We start from the raw sequence: 17,313 nt of genomic DNA, 5'->3' as shown, positions 1-17,313 counted from the left end.
ACTTCTGGGGCCCACTTGGTGAGGTTTGGGCTGAGCTTTGATGAGATCCACGTGCTATGAGGCATCTACGGCATTGAACGCTGGCTAGGGGGTCCTCTTTGGGCGTTTGGACGTTGGTCTCCTCCTCTGGACGCTGGATGCCTAGAATGGGGCAGGAGGCTGGCGTTGAATGCCAGTTTTGGGCCTTTTATTCTGAAGCAAAGTATAGACTATTATACATTACTGGAAAGCTCTAGAAGTTATATTTTTATATCCGTTGAGATCACTCCATTGGGACTTCTGTAGCTCCAGAAAAGCTCTTCCGTGTGCAAGGAGGTCAGATTCGGACAGCATCTGTAGTGATTTCTCTGTCTCTGAATTAGACTTTTGCTCCAGCTCCTCAATTTCAGCCAGAAAATACCTGAAATTGCACAAAATCACAAAAACTCAAAGTAGAATCCAAAAATGTAAATTTAACACTAAAACCTATGAAAACTTAATAAAGATTAAGCAAAACATGCTAAAAACTATATGAAAATGATGCCAAAAAGCGTATAAAATATCTACTCATCAGTTTACATCCTACCCACCTAATTAAAAATTTTGCCCACAAAATTTGAATTCAGCTACTGGTGAATAGGTGTGGGTAGTCCGTTTTCATTTTAAGTCAAAACTCTTAGCGTAACTCTAGATGTCTTCATTCGCAAAGCTCTTCTGTCGGTCTTGCACAGTTAGAATCTTAGCTCGAATTTGTTTAATCTCCTCTCCGTCATCTCGGCTATCATTTTGGAACCTAAAATATGTGATCCATCAGGTTCATATAAACTCATATGCGATTGGCATACTATGCTACTTTACTACCCTTCTGATGTATAGTCTCTTCAATATTTCGAGTGAATAGTTTGCTTTGATAAGCAGAAAGCAAGCGGACTTGGTCATTCTATCCACGATTTCCTAACAGCATCACGTCCTGTCCTAGACCTCGACAACCCATTACATAATCAATAGCAATCCTTTTTCGCTTTCATTGTGGAACCTTCAATAGTTGCAACATCCCGGATGGCTTTTGGTATTCACTTCTCATCTTCTAACATGTCAGACATTCAGTCACACGTGCTACCACGTCATTCATCATTTTGGGCTAGTCAAACATATCTTATTAATATCGTGATCTTAATAATTCTCGGATGAATCGAAATCCCCTCTTGATAGCTTCAGACAATGGTTTACATCTCCATTTTCTGCATTAGGCATACTAATCTTTTCCTGTACTTTCGAATCCATTTCCTCATTCCTCCAAGTTTTCTTCTTTGTCTCGCTCGATTTTCTTCTTGATTTCCTTTTGTTTACCAGACTTCAACATCCTTGGTAGCTCTCTATTATCTCGTTACACTTTCCATATCTCATCTTTACCACATTTCAAAGTTGCAATGGATTTGGTCCGACACCTCCAACCACACCTTCAATATCCAACCTAGGGCTTCAACCTACTTAATAGTTCTTCTCCTTTATCGTCCTCCAAACAATTCTCAGAGACTTCCCGTTGAGGTCGTCTGTCACCACATTGCATTTGTTGCACCTGTGTGTATCTAAACTCTTTGACAATGCCTTGCAGTTATTTCGAATAGTTCATTTGGTTCTGGTATCACAAATACTAGCACTGTTGTTAATCTTTTCTCTCAAGGTTCGAAAGTTTCCATTGTATTTAGGTATCTATACACACGGCACATCTTAGCGTATCTACTTAATCACGAAGTGATAATTAAGGCTCTAAAATTTCTCGTAATGTCACAGGCTTATTTTCGCATTCAGAAGTCTTGCACTAAGGAATTAACGTTTTAATGGTTGAATCTAGAAGTTGTGCGCAATGCAAAATCCAATACGAGTTGATTTTCAAAAAGATGTTATGTTCAAATTGATAAACGAGCAACACGAATGGTGTTTGCATGAAATCAAAAGAAAGTCTTGTATACAGTCAAACAGAGTTGTATCGAAATAATGAAATGCACAAGAAGAAGAACTAAGGTGCATCTCAAGAAAAGAGTTCAAATCAAGAACCCTTGATAGAAAGAAAAAAGCGTATAGAGTCAAGGAAATCACAACTGATTTTGAGGAATATGATGAGAGAAAATCGATTCTACACAAACTCACCGGCAAGTGTATCGGGTCGCATCAAGTAGTAAAACTCACAAAAGTGAGGTCGATCCTACAGGGATTGATGGATTGAGCAATCTTAGTTGGGTGATGAATTTAGTTAAGCAAACAGTTGATGATTTGAGTGAAAGTTGATTTTACAGAATATAAATTGCAATAAATTTAAAGTGCAGAAAGTAAAATTGGCAGAATCTTAAATTGCATGAAAAGTAAATTGCAGAAACTTAGAGAACAAGAAATTAAAAGAGCTGAAACTTAAATTGCAAGAAAGGTAAATAATTGAATCTTAAAGTGTGAGGAATTTGAATTGCAGAATCTAAAGTGCAAGGTAACTTAAATTGCATAAATCAGAAAGGGAATTGGGTGCTAGAAAATCAAACAGAATGTAAATTGCAGTAAAAATCAGAGAGATCTAAATTGGAAAAAATTCAAAGAAAGTGATTCATCAAGGTTTGGAGGTACTGTAATCCTTCCAGAATCAAATTGGATTCAACTCCTTTCTCAATCATTTAGTAGATCTATGGCGGATTGACATTGATTGGATCCCAATTCCTTGGCAATCCAATCTCTCTAATCAGAATCAATCTTGCCAATTCCTTGATCTAATTGTCATGAGAAGAGGTGAAGTGCATATCTCTCATCCATAAGCCACACTAACTCTCAGGATCTCAATTCCTCCCGAATAGTATTGATCAAGAGAGTAGTGAAGGATAGAGCTCCAATTCAAATGCAAGTGATTCCCCTTCCGAGGCTCACACAAGCATTCAATTGAATTCAACCCCCTTTCGGAGTGAAGAATTCTAAATCAAAATAGAAGATATCCAGTAGCTACTAAATTGAATTGAGAAGAAGGAGAATTTCATTGATTCATTGGAATTACAATAGATCTCCTCCCCTAATGAATTTAGGGTTTAGTTCATCATAGCTCAAGTAAAAACCAAAACAGAAAAAAAAATTTGCAGAAGAAGAAGAAGAATAGAAATAAAATAGAAAGCAAATAAACTCAGATCTCAGAAATCCTAAAAGCAGAACTAAAAGGAAAAACAAAAAGAAGGTAAAAAGATGGTCCAAAAGAAGAGATCTTCTTGAAATCAAATTTTTTCCTATTTATACACTTTCTAATTTAGTCATCAAGTACTTGGAGTGGGCTTTTGGGCCTTTGATGAAGTGGATCAGAGATGGGTACTTGGTTGAAGCTTCCAGGGGAACGTAGCGTTCTGAAAGAGAGCGCATCATTCATTCACCCACGCGTACGCCTCTGCGCGTTGAATGCTCATCACGCGTACGCGTGCTTCGTGCCCATGCGTTCCTTTGCATTTTTGCACATCGACGTGTGCACGTCACATACGCGTACGCGTCATCACCATCTTCAGCCTCCATCATGCTTGCGCGCACCATTCACGCATGCGCGTCCTTGATAGTGTTCTTTAAACGAGCGCTACGTTGGCGCCATGAACGCTCCCCACGCGTGCGCGTCTTCTGCGCATGCTCGTGGATGGCAAAATTTCATTCCAAGCTTCCGTGCCACCCATGCGTAAGCGTGCTTCATCCCAGATGCTCCATCGACGCATTCGCGTCATGTACGCGTGCGCGTCGGTTGCGAAACTTTCAATTTCAATTTCAAATCTGCTCGAAAACGCTCGCTCAAATAACGTAGTACTCCCTTTGCAAATGAGCGCCAATCACATCCACGCATACACGTCATATGCACGCGTACGCGTGGGTCTTCAAAATTTGTTGCCCGACGCGTAAGCGTCCTGTATGCGTACGTGTCGATAGAGAGCGTGGCGTTCTCTATTTGAGCACAACGTTACTCTGCACTACATCTCTTTCTCTTCATTTTTTCACCTGAAATCAACCAAACGTGCAATCAAAGTCTCACCAAAATCATAAGGTTTTATAATCACCTAATTCTTGTATAAATCTCATGATTTTGTATAAAATTAATGATGTTTGATTGAATCAAGATAAACATGAAATTTCACTCCAATCACTTACTTATTGTGCAAGAAAGTGCATGAAACCTAATGAAAATAAATGAAAATTTCTGGTAAAACTAGCATAAGATGACTTGTCATCACAACACCAAACTTAAATCTTGCTTGTCCCCAAGCAAGCACTAAAACATGAGAAAAAGGAATGAAGACAGATAAGCATATATGTCCTTATTAGCAGGTGATTGAATTTGGTTCATGGAGTTTTATGCAGACAGAATGCAGCTCAATTATTATCAACTTCCAAATGTGAAATGTCTCTTTGAGTATCAACTAGAGTTGTTGCTATAAGACCTTATCCTTTATTGATCCTTGTTAGATTTTTCTTTCTTTCTTTTGCTCCAGAAACTTATTTCTCAATTGTAGCTCAGTGTCAAGTGTTGTAGCATCTCTTTGGCTCAATTTTTGATCAACACCTCTTCACTACAGACACTTGGCTCACAATCCTTCTTAAGAACATTGATGCCCAACACCTCTTTGGGTTACTAAATGCTTTGTAATTAGGTTGCTCTTGATGGTGGATTTTCGGTAGATAATCCCGGATTGGTTAATCCAAGTTACCAAATTCTTCACTACAGACACTTGGCTCACAATCCTTCTTAAGAACATTGATGCCCAGCACCTCTTTGGGTTACTAAATGCTTTGTAATTAGGTTACTCTTGATGGTGGATTTTCGGTTGATAATCCCGGATTGGTTAATCCAAGTTACCAAATTTTAAAATACTCCTCAGAACCTAATAATCCAAGCAGATCCTAATATAATAGCACCACAGGCATGTGTCTTAAGATCTGAGCTATTGGTGTCTAGCTTTAGTATTTGTTTCTTTCGTTTTTGTCGCCAATTCTTGGCTTTTCTTCCTTTCCTTTTTTCTCTTTTTTTCTAAGGATATTTATTAATTGAAGGTCCATAACAGCAACTAAGTCTATACTTGAAGGAGATATTCTACCTTGCAGCTTTTATTATTGAGCTTACCAACTAATCAAGCAATTACCACCACTGAACTTTATTATCATCCCTATCACATTGGACAGTTACTTTCTAGTTTAATAATTTTCTCTTATTGAATCAAAAGGGGCACAAGACATACATTCAAGTAGATGAAAATGAGACAGACACTTATACTAGAACATTTATTTTGAAAATTAAGAAAAATAAAAGACAAAATGCAGGCAAGGGTAAACAAATCAGGGAGGGGGTAAAATTGAACTTACAACTAAAGCACTTCAAGGCATAAACAGTTAAGCAACGATATAACCTTTTGGCATCCTCTTGCTTAATCCTTAATAATCCTCCTTGGCTTTTGTGCTTTTCTTGCTGATGATGTGCAATCCTTCCAAAAAGTTGAATGATTTTCTGCAATGATGGTGGAAGTTGCTTGTTCTCCAAGCACTTGAAGAATGGTTAACATGCATGAATGTTTGTAGGCTTTTTGAACTTACTTTGGTGTGTGAACACCAAACTTAGTTTCTTGCCAATGTCTCTTATACAGATTAATTACATACATGAAACCTTATGCTTTTATTGAAGAAGGCAAACTATAAACTAGAAAGCAAACAATGGTTAAGTAGTTTCCCTGATTGTTTGGAGCCAGTGACCATATATGCAGAGAGTTGAAAGGTGTTTTTAATAAACTTTTTGGTGGAACACCAAACTTATCATCCTACATTTACCCTTAACTTTTTTGGTGTGTAACACCAAACTTAGCTCCTTGCAATACAGATAAACTTACTTAACCCTTTTATTGAAATAGCTAGGAGAAGAAAACTACCTCTGGTTGGGTTGCCTCCCAACAAGCGCTCGTTTATTATCACTAGCTTGACATCCTCCATTCTTGTTTATCCTAGCTCATGAATACTCTCTTCTTTATTCCAAGATCCTCCCAGATAATGATTTGCTCTGTGACCATTTGCTGTGAATGTGTCCTTTGTAGCTTTATTCAGAAGTTCAAGGCTTCCATGTGGGAAAACCTTAGTCACCAAATAAGGACCAGTCCATTTGGACTTGAGTTTGCCAGAAAAAATCTTGAGCCTGGAATTATACAAGAGCACTTACTGTCCTGGTTCAAATTGTCTTTTTAAAATTTTCTTGTCATGCCACCTTTTAGCTCTCTCCTTGTATATCATAGGATTCTCATAAGCTTCCAATCTGAACTCATCCAGCTCATTGAGTTGCAATAACCTTTTTCTCCTGCTGCTTGAGAGTCAAGATTGAGGAGCTTAGTGGCCCAGTATGCTTTGTGCTCAAGCTCTACAGGAAGGTGATAGGATTTGCCATAGATTAGCTGAAATGGTGACTTTCCAATTGGAGTTTTGAATGCTGTTCTGTATGCCCATAGAGTATCATCCAATTTTCTTACCTAGTCTTTCTTTGTGATCCCACTGTCTTCTCTAGAATTCTCTTCAACTCCCTGTTTGCCAATTCAGCCTGGCCATTAGTCTGAGGATGATATGGTGAGGCCACTTTGTGAATTACTCCATATTTGTGGAGCAGCTTTTCCATATGTCTATTGGAAAAGTGGCTGTCACCATCACTAATAAGGCCTTTAGGTACCCCATATCTAGTGAAGATGTGTCTCTTAAGAAATTGAAGAACAATTGGTGCATCACAGGTAGTTGTTGCTATGGCCTCCATCCATTTGGAGACATATTCCACTGCTACTAGAATGTATTTGAAGGAATAGGATGGAGGAAAGGGTCCCATGAAATCTATACCCCAGAGATCAAACAGTTCCACTTCCAAAATGAAGTTTTGAGGCATTTCATTCCTCTTTGTCAACCCTCCAGTTCTTTGATATTCATTGCATTGGTGCACAAACTTTCTGGCATCTTTGAATATAGTTGGCTAGTAAAATCCACTTTGAAGCACTTTAGCTGCTGTTCTTTCTGGCCTAAAATGTCCACCATAAGCTGAACCATGACAGTGCCACAAAATGTGTCTCATCTTATTTTCAGGAATACACCTTCTAATCATCCCATATGGATACCTCTTGAACAAGAATGGCTCATCCCACAAGAATTTCTTCCTTTTCTATCTCTTACTTCAATGTCAAATTCTTGTAGCAGCAGCACCCACCTAATAAGCTTTGGCTTTGAATCTTGTTTAGACATGAGATACTTGAGAGCAGCATGATCAGTATATACTACAACCTTTGAACCAATCAAGTATTGTTTAAATTTATCAAATGCATATACAATTGCCAAGAGCTCTTTCTCAGTGGTGGTATAATTTTTCTGTGCCTCATTCAACACTTTACTTGCATAGTATATAACATGATGCAGCTTGTCTTTCTTTTGCCCCAATACAGCACCAATTGCAAAGTCACTTGTATCACACATGAGTTCAAAAGGCAATTCCTAATATGGGGGTATGATGATTGGTGTTGTAGTGAGTTTATTTTTTAAAGTTTTAAAGGCATGCTTATAGTTATCATCAAAGATAAAGGGATTGTCAACCACTAACAAGTTACTTAGTGGTTTAGCTATTTTTGAAAAGTCTTTGATAAATCTCCTGTAAAAACCATCATGTCCAAGGAAACTTCTTACTATTTTCACATATATAGGAAGCTTTTCTATGATCTCTATTTTAGCTTTATCAAATTCTATACCTTTGCTTGAAACCTTATCCCCAAGAATTATCCTTTCAGGAACCATGAAATGGTATTTCTCCCAATTCAAGACTAGATTAGTTTCTTGGCATCTTTTCAAGATAAGAGTTAAATGATGCAAGCAGGTATCAAATGAATTGCCAAAGACAGAAAAATCATCCATGAAGACTTCTAAAAATTTTTCTACCATTTCAGAAAATATAGAAAGCATACACCTTTGAAAGGTAGCAGAGGCATTGCATAGCCCAAAGGGAATCCTTTTGTAGGATCTCTCTATCCTTTTGCACACTGTCACTGCGTGCAACATTCGCAAGTTTGAAGCTCGTCACAGTCATCCCTTCTCAGATCCTACTCGGAATACCACATACAAGGTTTAGACTTTCCGGATCTCAGAAATGCTGCCAATTGATTCTAGCCTATACCACGAAGGTTCTAATCTCACGGACTCGGTCAGTGGATCAGAGACCCAAGAGAATATACTCCGGCTATCGTCCAATGACTACGTTGAACATCATGTAGACCGCTTGTGGTTGTCAGGCACGCGGATCTTGGCTAAGCGAGTAACGAAGATAGTGGGCGATTGTCACGGGTCACCCCTTTATTCTGACTTAACTGAATTAAGTACAAGAGTATATCTTGGAGAAGAAGTAGGCGTGAATTGAAAGAGAGACAATAGTACTTGCATTAATTCATGAAGAACAGCAGAGCTTCACACCTTAATCTATGAGGTGTAGAAACTCCACCGTAGAAAATACATAAGAGAAAAAGGTCTAGGCATGGCCGAATGGCCAGCATCCCAAATGTAAAAATCGCATAAGATCTCAAAGTGTCTGAATACAATAGTAAAAAGTACTATTTATACTAAACTAGTTAGTAGGAATTGCAGAAAATAAGTAACTAAGTGCAGATAGTGCAAAAATCCACTTCCGGGGCCCACTTGGTGTGTGCTTGGGCTGAGCATTGATCTTTACACGTGCATAGACCATTTCTAGAGTTAAACTCCAGCTTGGATGCCAGTTTGGGTGTTTAACTCCAGTTCTAGTGCCAGTTCTGGCATTTTACGCCAGAAAAGGGTCTCTGGCTGGCGTTTGAATGCCAGTTTGGGCCATCAAATCTCGGGCAAAGTATAGACTATTATCTATTGATGGAAAGCCCAAGATGTCTACTTTTCAACGCAATTGAGAGAGCACAAATTGGGCTTCTGTAGCTCTAGAAAATCCACTTTGAGTGCAGGAGGGTCAGAAATCCAACAGCATCTGCAGTCCTTTCTCAGCCTCTGAATCAGACTTTTGCTTAGATCCCTCAATTTCAGCCAGAAAATACCTAAAATTATAGAAAAACACAAAAAGTCATAGTAAGGTCCAGAAATGTAATTTTTGCATAAAAACTAATAAAAATATAATAAAAAGTAACTAAAACATACTAAAAACTACCTAAAAACACTGCCAAAAAGCGTATAAATTATCCGCTCATCAATCATCCTCCAATGTTCTTCCACTCCTGAGTTGAATTGCTTTGCATTATTCTTTGGAATTTGGAATGGTATCACTTGGAAAAGAGTTGGTTGGCCTTTCAGCTTGTTGTTTGGACAATTGTCCAATTTGTCTTTCTATATTCCTCATTGAAGCTTCGTGATTCTTATTGGTCAGGGCTTGATCTTGTCTTGCCATCTCCTTATTTTTGATGAGCTTCTCCATCAATATCTCTAGATTAGATATTCTCTGAGGGTCTGGATTTGATGATGGTTGTGTGAACTGAGATGGTTGTTGCTGGAAATTGTTTGAATTAGTTGCAGGTATATTTTGTGGGTAGAATGTGGATGTGGAGAAGTTATTTTGGTGATTCTATGAGTTGTTGTGGGGTTGGTGATATGTATTTTGTGGGTTTCTGTATTGGTTAGTGTTATTGGATGAGTGATTTTGGTTATGTGTGTAACAACCCTGATTTTCGAGTACATGAGATTTTTTCTGAAAGTACGGATTTCTCCGAAAGATCAGTAAAGGAAATACCTCTGTTATATCATCAAGCATCTCAATCCTCATTATCATTATGTCATCCTTAAGTTAGAACCTCCTCTGAGGCAAGCTTGATAATGCAATAGCGAAGAACCTTGTTTTTGAACCGTATCAGTTGGCAGTTTTGATTCTGATTTTCGTAAATAGTCTCTGTTTGACGAACCGGACTCAATTTATGAGAGGAGAGAGATAATAGTATAATATTATCATTATATTAGTATTAGAAAATTCTTGAATGACATTATAAGGTTACCTGGTATGTTTTTGTTAAAAACAGAAAATCGGGTTAACCGGGTTTACGGTTTACTGGTGCAGCTTAGCACCAGCACTCTCTGATGAATTTAGCAATGCTAAGGCTTCATTATACATGTTCTATTCTCATAATAAATATGTTACTAGTGTCATTTATGGTAGTAGCTCAGAAAATAATTTTTAGAGATGTTTTTACGAGTGTTCCGATATACCTAGTTTTAGTAGTTGTACACCAGAGATATTTTAATATTATTTTAATCCACCTCCAAGCCAACCAATCACAACTCACCTTACACCCCCAAGACCTCCAAGGCTGTCTCATTTCATCATTTTGGCCGAAAATAACAAGAGAGAAAAGAGAGAAACTTTCATGAACACTTAATCTTCAAAGCTTGATTTCTTCTGAACTAAAACTCAAATCAAAACTCCGATTTCACCAAAATGATGCTCTCTTCTTCCTCTACATAACCATGTAACTTATCAAGGATGGAAATAAGGTGAGATGGCTGTCTCCCTCCCATTTCAATTCGGTTTTCAAGGAAAACCATGCAAAATATGTGTTTTCTTGATGTTCTTCCTTAGGAATCATGCTTAACTTGACTTGAGGTACCAGAGAGACGTCCTGTGGAAAAGTCTGATCATGCAGAGGAGTAGCAGATGATATTCTATCTTTTGATGACGTTCCATCTGACTTGAGTTTTGAAGACCTAGAACGTACTTTCCCTCGCCTTAGTAGTTTAGAGGGACTAGGTGAGTATAGAGTCTAGGCTAGCCTAGGTGCCAGCTTAGAGACCTCTTGAACAGGTCAGGACCTGGGATGTTGTATGTATGTATATGTATATAGTTATTATCTAGCTATATCTAGGAGTGTTCTAACTAAAGGTCTATACTCTAATAAAGGCTGGATAACTGAATGTTGCTAGCTACTCGTGATATATTTATGTGTGGTTGTTTATAACTGTTTTATCTGTTATTATTTGTGAATTGATTATAAATGATTCTGTCTATTAACCCAAATATTTTCAAAAAAAAATACACCTCGAAAATTAACTACGCTTTTAACAACGAGTCAGGCTCATAAGATAAATAATAGATAATAATTAGGAAGACAAATTGGTAGCGCTCAGTTTCCGGTATGATCCAGACATATTGAAAATTGGGTCGTTACAGTGTGTGTTGTGGGAGTTGTTGGAATTGTGGTTCTTTTGCCATGAATTCTGATTATCACCCTACCTCAAGTTGGGATGATTCTTCCATGATGGATTGTATGTATCCCCATGGAATTCATTCTGAGAGGAGCTTGAGGTGTTATGCATGTTTTGGACTTGTTCTAGTTGTTGATCATAGTTGCTTTTCTCAAAAGCTTCTTCACTTTGGCTCCATTCATTTGAAGGTTGGCTTGCTGTGTTCACTGTAGCCACTTGAAGTCCATCAATTCTCTTTGTCATTAACTCTATTTGTTGCTGGATTTATTAGTGCATCAACTTGTTCTGTGCCAAGATAGTGTCCACTCCTTCTAGCTCCAACACACCCTTCTTTTGAACTGGTTGGCGTTGCCTCTGATGAGCATAGAAGTATTGATTATTGGTCACAGTGTCTATAAAATTCTGGGCTTCCTCAGTTATCTTCATCAGTTGTAATGAGCCTCCTGCAGAGTAATCCAAGGACTCTTGAGCTTTTAGAGTCAACCCCTCATAAAAATTCTAAAGTCTGTCCCATTCATTGAACATCTCAAGTGGGCATTTCCTAATCAGAGCTTTGTATCTTTCCCATGCCTCATACAGTGATTCTCCATTTATTTGGGTGAATGTTTGCACTTCTGTCTTCAATCTTATAATCCTCTGAGGTGGGTAGAACTTAGATAGAAATAAGGGAGCTGAGCACGCAAGTACCCTCTATGAAATAAGAGAAGATTAGAGACGATTGATGGAGGAGCAACAGAGACAAGGGCGTGACATAAAGAATATCAAGCATTCCATTGGGTTCTCAAGATGGAGCAGCAGCCGCCATCACTGAGGTTATTGAATCCCATTACATTTCTATTTTTATTTTTGTTTTCAGTGTACTTTTGTTTATTGTCTGTTTTCTTTTCTAAGTTCATGATCACATTTAGTAGTTTGTTATTTTCTAGTTTATTTTCTTGATTTATTTTATTATAAGATATCCTCTGTATCCTTACCATGCTTAAAAAGAAAAATTATTTGAAAAAGAATCTATGAGATACATAAGTTTTAAGCATATCATGAGTTTTTTCAAGTATTTTGATGTGGTGGCCATGCATTTACTTTCTGAATATATGACTTAACAGTTTATAATTGATATTGAAATTGAGAAAGTTGCCTCTTGAAAGAACAATGAGTTTAGAGAAATATTATTGACTCTCTGAAAAATAAAAAAAATATTGATTCTTGAAGTAAGAAAAAGCAGCAGAAAAAGAAAAAGAAAAAAAGAAAAAAAATATATATGCTCATAAAAGAAAAAAAATAAAAAAAGAAAGCATCCAAGGTTTTGAGCATCAATGGTTAGGAGGGTTAAAAATCAATCTAAAATGCTCAAATGAGTTGCTATCCCTGACTAAATGCTTGTGGTGTGAAGGTGTCAAGCGAAAAGCTTGAGACTGAGCAGTTAAAGTCGTGATCCACAGAAAAGAGTACGCTTAAGAACTCTGGGCAACACTGACTGGGAATTTAAGCAAAGCTAAATTTGAATCTAAGAGGTTCCCCCAGTTAAGTGTCTGGTGGTAATACGGGAAAACAAAACGCTTAAAGTCACGGCCAGGCTCAAAAGGTACAAAACACCAAAAGAAGCTGTGTTCAAGAATCAAGAAGAGCTAAACTAAGAGAATCAATAATATCATCCGGATTCTAGTTCTAAGAGATGTCAATATTTCTGAACTTCAAACGAAAATGAGATGCCAAAACTGTTCAGAAGTAAAAAGTTATTAGCTCCACTCAGTAATTGGAACTGAGCTTCATTGAAACCTTTGAGATTTATTGTATCTTTCTCTTCTTCTTGTTAGTCCTACTTGTTTTTGGTTGCTTGAAGATGAGTAACAGTTTAAGTTTGGTGTTTTGATGAGCGGATATTTTATACGCTTTTTGATGTTATTTTCTTAGCGTTTTCAGTATATTTTATTAAGTTTTAATATGTTTTAGTAGGTTTTAATGCAAAATTCACTTTTTGGATGTTATTTTGAGATTTTGTGTTTTTCTTATGATTTTGGGTGATTTTTGGGTGAATTTGGTAAGTTTTGGCAAAGTCTGATTAGATCCCGACCTCCGTGCATTCAAACGAGCATTTCTGGAGTTACAGAGGTCCAAATGAAGCGTTATTAACGACTTTGGAAAGCTAACTTTTAGATCTTTCCATCAACATTTAATTGTCTATACTTTACTTTGGAAATGAAGGCCTAAAATGGGCGTTGAACCCCCAAACCATCCCCTTTCTGGCGTTCAACGCCCCAAGAGGACCAAGGCCACCGTTGAACGCCCAAACCTGACGTTCAACGCCACAAAGGGAGCAAGGAAGCAGCATGGACACTCCTTAGTAGGCATCCAATGCCCACTCTTTCAAGATGGATGCCAAGCTCAACCCAAACACTCACTACGTGGGCCCAAGAAGTGGATTTTCACACATTTAGCTTAGTTTCTTTCATTATTGTAATTTCTAATTATTATTAGTTCCTTTTTGAGTCTAGTCATTAGTATAAATAAGGGGAGATCACCATTGTTTAAGGACTTTTAACTTTTGACTTCTGGGTGGTGCTCCACCAGATTCTAACTAGACATATTATTCTCTATACAGTGTGAGCAACTAAACCTCCTAGGTTAAGGTTTGGAGCTCTTCTGCCTATGGATTAATGAAATTAATTTTCTATTATAATCTATGTCTGAATCTATTCTATGATGCATTGTCTTTCTTCATCTCTATGAATCTTGATTCTACATGAGTTCTTTACGAGTCTTGACCCAGATAGTATTGAGCTAATGCTTGAGAATGCATCACGGGTTCCAATAAGTTATCTGGGCTAATTGGGGTATGGGACATAAAACCTTGTTATTCAGGGGTAATTGAGGTTCTTGTGGCTCTAAGTGGTAGAATTATAAGAGCGCCAATATCTGATTTGGAAGATCCGACCTTGTCTGTGGCATTTTGAGTAGGATCGCTAAGAGATTGAATTGCGTGTGCTTCACCCTCTCCCAAATTGATCTGGTCCATTCGGATGTTTGGTTTGGCCCTGAGGAGATTAATGACCACGACCAATGGCTTAATCACTTACATCCTTGCCATTGAAGGAATCATTCATCATTGGAGTAGTTAGTATGATGCATTGATCCAAATAAGAAGCACCTCTGAAGCCTTAACTGACTGCAAATTACTGTTTCTACTTTCTATTGATATTACTTGTTTATGCACCTACAACAAACAACAATTATCTTTCTGTTTGCTGGTGTGCGAATTAGAACTCGCACAACTGAATCGGCAAGTGCACCGGGTCGTCCAAGTAATACCTCAGGTGAGTGAGGGTCGATCCCATGAGGATTCTCGGATTGAGTAAGCAGTAGTTCTCTAGCAGATCTTAGTCAGGTGAATAGAAAATAGTGGTTGTTGCAGAAATGCATAAAACAAAATAAAAATGAAAGTAATACCAACTTGATGTAGAAACAATGATAAGAACGCAGTTAAGGCCTTATAGATGCTTGTTCTTCCGGATTAATACTTCTTACTGACTACTTTAACAATGAGTGATCCATTCAATGGCAAGGCTGTAAGTGATTAAAGCTAGGGATAGTGGTCATTAATCTCCTCTGATCCGAATCAAACGCCATGCCAATGGTCAATTGATCTGAACGAGGGTGAAGCTCACGCAATTCAAGCTCTGATGATCCTACTCAAAATGCCACAGACAAGGTCGGATCTTCCGGATCGGAGAATGAAGCTCTATGATTCTAGCCTTAGTGCCACAGAAACCTCAATTATCCATGACTAACGAGATTTTATGTCACATATCTCAATCATCCCAGACAACTTGTTGGAATCTGTGATGTATTCTCAAGCCGCAGCTCAATACTATCCTACCAAGGACTCGCAAGAACTCATGTAGAATAAGGGATCATACAACAATTCCACCCCAGATTCATAAGGATGAAGAATGAAAATGCATCAAAGAATAAAATCAAACACATATTAAAGTAGAAAAGTAATAATATTAATCTATGGGAATGAGCAGAGCTCCTATCCTTAATGGTGCACGAAATTGTGATCATCAACAATGGTGCCAAAGACTTGGAGCTCTCAAACGTGAATGACACTTTGTCACAATTCCGCACAACTAACCAGCAAGTGCACTGGGTCGTCCAAGTAATAAACCTTACGTGAGTAAGGGTCGATCCCACGGAGACTGTCGGCTTAAAGCAAGCTATGGTCATCTTGTAAATCTCAGTCAGGCGGGTTCAAATGGTTATGGAGGATTGATAATTAAAATATGAATAAAACATAAAATAAAGATAGAGATACTTATGTAATTCATTGGTAGGAATTTCAGATAAGCGTATGAAGATGCTTTGTTCCTCCTGAACCTCTGCTTTCCTATTGCCTTCTTCCAATCATTCATACTCCTTTCCATGGCAAGCTTTATGTTGGGCATCACCGTTGTCAATGGCTACTTCCCGTCCTCTCAGTGAAAATGTTTTACGCACGCTGTCACCGCACGGCTAATCATCTGTCGGTTCTCGATCATGTTGGAAAAGGATCCATTGATCCTTTTGCGTCTGTCACACGCCCAACACTCGCGAGTTTGAAGCTCGTCATAGTCATCCCTTCCCAGATCCTACTCAGAATACCACAGACAAGGTTTAGACGTTCCGGATCTCAGGAATGGCCGCCAATAATTCTAGCCTATACCACGAAGGTTCCAATCTTAGATTAGAAACCCAAGAGATACACATTCAAGCTTGTTTGCATGTAGAACGGAAGTGGTTGTAAGGCACGCGTTCATAGGTGAGAATGGTGATGAGTGTCACATAATCATCACATTCATCATGTTCTTGGGTGCGAATGAATATCTTGGAGAAGAAATAGACTTGAGTTGAATAGAAAAACAATAGTACTTGTTATATTCATGAAGAACAGCAGAGCTCCACACCTTAATCTATGGTGTGTAGAAACTCCACCGTTGAAAATACAAAAGTGATAATGGTGTAAGCATGGCCGAATGGCCAGCCTCCAAGGTCTAGGGACTAAACGTCCAAAGATGAAAATACAAAAGCAAAAGGTCCTATTTATAGAAAACTAGTAGCCTAAGGTTACATAAATGAGTAATTAATGCATAAATCTTCTTCCGGGCCCACTTGGTGTGTGCTTGGGCTGAGCATTGAAGCTTCCATGTGTAGAGACTTTTCTTGGAGTTAAACGCCAGCTTTTGTGCCAGTTTGGGCGTTTAACTCCAGTTTTTGTTCCAGTTCTGGCGTTAAACGCCAGAATTCTTGAGCTGACTTGGAACGCCTGTTTGGGCCATCGAATCTCGAGCAAAGTATAGACTATTATATATTTCTGGAAAGCCCAGGATGTCTACTTTCCAACGCAATTGAGAGCGTGCTAATTGAGCTTCTGTAGCTCCGGAAAATCCACTTCGAGTGCAGGGAGGTCATAATCCAACAGCATCTGCAGTCCTTTTTCAGCCTCTGAATCAGATTTTTGCTCAGGTCCTTCAATTTCAGCCAAAAAATACCTGAAACCACAGAAAAATGCAGAAACTCATAGTAAAGTCTAGAAGAGTGATTTTTATTTAAAAACTAATAAAAACATAGTAAAAACTAACTAAAATATACTAAAAACAATGCCAAAAAGCGTATAAATTATCCGCTCATCACAATACTAAACTTAAATTGTTGCTTGTCCCCAAGCAACTGAAAATCAAATAGGATAAAAAGAAGAGAATATACAATGAATTCCAAAAACATCTATGAAGATCAGTATTAATTAGATGAGCGGGGCTTTTAGCTTTTTGCTTATGAACAGTTTTGGCATCTCACTTTATCCCTTGAAGTTCATAATGATTGGCATCTATAGGAACTCAGAATCCAGATAGTGTTATTGATTCTCCTAGTTAAGTATATTGATTCTTGAACACAGCTACTTTATGAGTCTTGGCCGTGGCCCTAAGCACTTTGTTTTCCAGTATTACCACCGGATACATAAATGCCACAGACACATAACTGGGTGAACCTTTTCAGATTGTGACTCAGCTTTGCTAAAGTCCCCAGTGAGAGGTGTCCAGGGCTCTTAAGCACACTCTTTTTGCTTTGGACCAC

This window comes from Arachis ipaensis, chromosome B06 (genome assembly GCF_000816755.2).
Source record: "Arachis ipaensis cultivar K30076 chromosome B06, Araip1.1, whole genome shotgun sequence".
In the NCBI taxonomy this organism is placed as follows: domain Eukaryota; kingdom Viridiplantae; phylum Streptophyta; class Magnoliopsida; order Fabales; family Fabaceae; genus Arachis; species Arachis ipaensis.
The sequence above is the reverse complement of the archived record's forward strand: the minus strand, read 5'-3'. Positions refer to the sequence as shown.